Source organism: Crocuta crocuta, unplaced genomic scaffold (assembly GCF_008692635.1).
Source record: "Crocuta crocuta isolate KB4526 unplaced genomic scaffold, BGI_CrCroc_1.0 scaffold1658, whole genome shotgun sequence".
NCBI classification, from domain to species: domain Eukaryota; kingdom Metazoa; phylum Chordata; class Mammalia; order Carnivora; family Hyaenidae; genus Crocuta; species Crocuta crocuta.
Window position 1 is genome coordinate 8980 of NW_027527982.1, and position 5339 is coordinate 14318.

Here is a 5339-nt window from a genome sequence, read left to right on the forward strand (position 1 = left end):
GTACTATTTTCCAAAGCACACATATAGATTTAATATTCTTTAATATATTGTCTTATTAAATTACCAGTAAAATATTATAATTTCATACATGCAACCTATATAATAAAAGAGTGAATATGTATAGTATTGATACAAACTGTGATCTCAGCTTTAGAGTGTCAGGGCCTTGCGTATATAGAAAGTAGTATTCTCAAACATCTCCGTGAACTATGTAAACAAATATCATAAAGTTAAACAGGTTTTCAAAGCAAAACAACTTTTAAAGTGCAGTATAATTTAGATGTTCTACAATATTAACACATGGGAACACCCAAATGTTTTACATTCATGGTTAACTCTATAATTACCTTTTATGTATCAATGCATGGTTTCTGTTAATATTATATTCATCCAGAAAAAAATGTTAAGGACATGTACCACACCACAAAAAAACTTTTAAAAATAAAAAATAACAAAATAGTTAGTTGGGTAGTATTTTATCTTTAAATTCTTACTTCCATTCATCCCATTATAGACATATTTAAGATAAAATGCNGGAGCCTGTTTCAGAGTCTGTGACACCCTCTCTCTCTGACCCTCCCCTGCTCACGCTGTCTCTCTCTCTCTCTCCTAGAAATAAATAAAACATTTTTAAAAAATTGAATTTAAATAAAATCTATTTCCTCTGGTTATAGTGTGGCTTTAGATTATGTTAAGTGCATCTTAAATTTATTTTTTTATATTTATCATCCCAATAACTAAAATATTTAAATACAAAAATAAAGTTTCCCTCCTTTGTTTCTTATTGCTGCCACTGTCTTTAATTATAGAGGTATATAGACATCTTCAGTTCCAGGATTGTAGAGAAGGAGACATAGAGATAGTGTGTGTGTGTGTGTGTGTGTGTGTGTGTGTGTGTGTGTATACATACATACATACATACATATGCCCTAGGGCAGCTGTTGCACAGCTGTATTTGAGTATATGAAAATTGTAGTTAGGCCACTATGGATTAGATGGATTACCAAAGTCTAAGCAAATCTGAGTACTTAGAATGGAGAGCTACAGAAGCTCAAGGCACTATAACATAACTGTGCTTGCCTCAGTGAAACCTAGTTGGGAAAAGGAATTAAATGGGAAAGCCCTTTGTTACTATGGTGTAGTGTAGTAGAGATGACCTATCAGGCTGCTTTAAGCTAACAAGAATAAGAGACAGGGTTTGTTTATATATTCTCTCAACAAGTGGAAGGGCTAACACATTTTGGCACTGTACTCATATTGGAAAGACAATGTTAGTTCTTGATTTTTCTGTAATGACTATGACCTAGTGCAGGATCTCCCATTCTTCAGCCATGAGCCTGTATCATGATTACTTTCAAGACAACAGCTATCAGTTATCTTATCTGTATTTCCACAGGGTATGCAAGAACTTCTAAATACCTTCTATACCACACAGGAGCTTAAGGAGAGTAGGGCACTAAACTTGGCTCATTCCCTTGCTCAGATGTGGTTGCTGACCAATTTCAATATGGAGTGAACACTGAAAGGAAGTCTCTGCCTAGAGGCCCAAATAGAGTATGGAACAAAAACTCCTCTGATTTCAGATTTTCCCTTAAGCTCTCTAATAAGATTCCTACCCTGAAAACTTAGTCCAGAAAGAAAAAAGACCATAAAAGACATGTTTTATCACCTGCTGTCATTCTACCTCTTTCTCTTAACACAGCCATCTGAGGTAGAGGGACAGGTTTTCCGTTTACTTTTACTTTTTTGTAATGGACATCTTTTAAATCATAGCCCTCTTGCTGGAAACACTAAACCCCAATCTGAATGATGGAAAGATCATGAATAAATGTTAAAAGGTAAAATTATGTTACTATCTTCAAAAATAGTATCCCAGTGTCAATTTATTAAGAATCTACTGTGTTGGGGGTCCTGGATGGCTCAATCTGTTAAACATTCAACTCTTGATTTCAGCTCAGATCATGATATTATGGTTGTGAGATTGAGCCCCACATTGGGCTCCCTGCTGGGTGTGGAGCCTGCTTAAGATTCTGTCTCTCCTTTTCCCTCTGCCCCTTCCCCTCTCATATGTGAATGTATACTTTTCTCTAAAAAAAAAAAAAGAATTTGTCTTAGACTGGTGGTATATATATAAGTTAGGGCTAAGTTTATGAAATATCTAACAAATTCAGGTCTATATAATTTTGATTATATTCCAAGTAACGAAGAATCAGATTTTGGTTGCCTCTCCTCTACAAACACCAGCTGAATTTGCCTAATTCAAATTTCANTGCCCTGCTCTCTCTCTCTCTCTCTTTCTCTCAAAACTAAATAAAACATTAAAAAAAGTAAAAGAAAGAAAGAAAGAAAGAAAGAAAGAAAGAAAGAAAGAAAGAAAGAAAGAAAGAAAGAAAGAAAGAAATGCAGTATCTGAGTGATTAAATTCTCCTATCTGGATCATACTAATTAGACCTTACCAGAATTGGAACACATAGAGGTTCTGGCCATCAGAGAACAACCAGTCTTATTTAAAAATATGCCTGAAATGACAACATCATAAAGAGATCTTTGAGAAAAGTGATGTCATCAAAATGGTGGCATAAGATTTCTATGGCTTGTTCTTCTTCCCAACCCCAACATCAATTGGAACAACTATTCTTACTTGAAAATATCTTCACAAGAGCAAAGATTCCAAATGAGTAATAACAGCACCTGGGTAAAGCACAGAAATAAGAATGGACACACTGAGGAGTGTATGAAACTACATTCACACAACTTCATGAGCCTTCACCCAAGCACTGGCGTTCCACCATGGACAGAGACATCTTCCCCATGGGTCAAGGAGAATAAAGTGAGTACCCAGTTTTAGCAAGGACACACGGTGGACACACTCTAGGACCAGGCCAACTTCCGCAGCTCTCAGTGGTTCCTTGCAGGTTCCTACGCAAGGAACACACAAGCCCCCCACTTACCCTGACACTTGTTGACTCCAGTAGCTGCAGGAAGTTCCACTAGCCCCAGATGGTGTCCTTGGCACCAAGCCTCCAGTGGGCTCCAGTGAACCAAGACCCCAGCTCACACCAGTGCCTGACTACTCTGGTAGACTCAGGCATCTTATACAGCCACAGGCAGCTTTCACAGAAGGACTTCTAGTTGGATTCCACAAACTGAGGCTCTGCTCACCTCACTTGCTAACTTCAACATCCCCAGGAGGATCCTTTGGCACCAGGCTCCCTGAAGGCTCCCAAGAACACAGACCCTCAATCTCACCTTAGTGCCTACTGGCTCTGGTGGCCCCAAATGGTGTCCTTGGCACAAAGTTCTGGGGCTCCTGGGTGGCTCAGTTGTTTAAGCATCTGACTTCAGCTCAGGTCATTATCTCACAGTTTGTGGGTTCAAGCCCTGCATCAGGCTCCGTACTGAATGTTTGCTCAGAGCCTGGAGCCTGTTTCAGATTCTGTGCCTCCTTCTTTCTCTGCCCTTCTCTGCTCATGCTCTGTCTCTCTCTGAATCTCAAAAATAAATAAATGTAAAAAAATAAAATAAAAATACAAAATTCTTGGTTAACTCCCATGAAGCCAGTCCTAGGATCACTCAGCACTTGCCTATTCCAGTTTCCCAAAGCAGTTTCCATGACAAGGCTTCTAGTAGGCTACCACAAACCTAGGCTTCTGGCTCACCCAGATGCTTGCCTACTGCAACAGCCACAAGCATTTTGCATGACTCTAGGTGGTTTACACTGCCGAGCTCAAAGCAGGCTCTTCGTAACCCAGGCCCCTGATGCACCCACGTGGCTGACAAATCTGGTGGTTCTTGATGGCTCATGTGACACCCAGGCTCCCAGTGGACTCCCAGGAACCCAAGTTCCCAGCTCAAACTTACACCTGCTCTAGTGGCCCAAGATGTGTCTTTGGCACCAGGAACCAGGTGGAACGCTATGAATCCAGACCCCCATCTCACCCCAGCACCTGCCAGCTCAGGTGAACTCAGGTGGCTCCTGCTGCACCAGGTGGTCTCTTCGATACCTGGATCTCAGCAAGACCACACAAATCTAGCCCTCCAGATCATTCTGACACCTGATGACTCAAGTACCTCCATGTAACTCCCACAGACCCAAGTGGATTCCATATATATAGCACCAGGCTTCCAACAGGACACCCATGAAGTCAAGCCCTCATTCACACTGGTGCCTGTCAGCTTCAGCAACCCCAGGCAGCTCCTTGATTCCAGGTGAGTTCCTCAGCTTTAGGTTCTCAGATGGCACTTGAAAACTCAAGGTTCAGGCCCATGAGGACTTGGCAAGCTCCAGTATTCCCAAGTGATCAGTGGCCACAAGTGATTCTGCACTCCCACTAGCTTCCTCAGTTCCAGGCTCCTAGAACACTTCCATGAATGGAGGCCCCCACTGAACTCTGTTGCCAGCTGGTTTCCTTGATTCTAGGTAGCTCCAGTGGCCACAGGATCCTGGCCCACCATGGTATCTGCTGGATCCCTGACATCAGTTTCCTTATGGGCTCCCATGAACACAGGCTCCCAGCTTACTCTGGCGCCAGCAGGCTCCTGTGGCCTTGGGCAGCTCCTATGGTAATAGGCTCCCAACAGGCTCCAGCAGGTTCCCAGAACATTTTAGTACTGGCTAACTCTTGCTGCCCTGGATCACTCCTGTAGCTTCAGGCCTGCAACCCAGGCCCTGTGGGGCATCTCTAAACCCAGAGGCTTAGCAGAGCTCAGTACCAAAATGACAACCCTATACCAAGTTTTCAATCAACCCAAACACCAAGGAACCCAAGGTTTCCAGCAAGGTTAGTTTGAGATACTTTTTCAGATATATTATTTTCTATTCTGTAAGTTATCTTTTAGTTTTGTTGATTATTTCCTTCTCTGTGCAAAAGTTTTTATTTTGATGAAGTCCCAATAGTTTATCTTTGATTTTATTTCCTTTACTGTGGGTGACATATCTAGAAAGAATTTGCTATGACACTTGTCAAAGCAGTTACTGCTTGTGTTCCTCTCTAGAGTTTTTATTGTTTCAGGTCTCAAATTTAGGTCTTCATTCCATTTTGAATTTATTTTTGTGTTTGGTATAAGAGGCACATGTGATTCATGTGATTCAACACTTCCATACAAAACCCAGTGCTCATCACAAAAGTGTACTCCTTAATCCCCATCACCTACTTAACTCATCCCCTCTCTAACTTCCCTGGTGGTAACAAACAATTTGTTCTCTAAAGTTAAGAGTCTGTTTCATGGTTTGCCTCTCTCCCTGTCTCTCTGTCTCTCTGTCTCTCTCTCTGTTTCTCTCTCTCTCTCTCTCTCATTTTTTCTGTTTTTTTTTTTTTCTTTTCTGATCGGCTGATCGG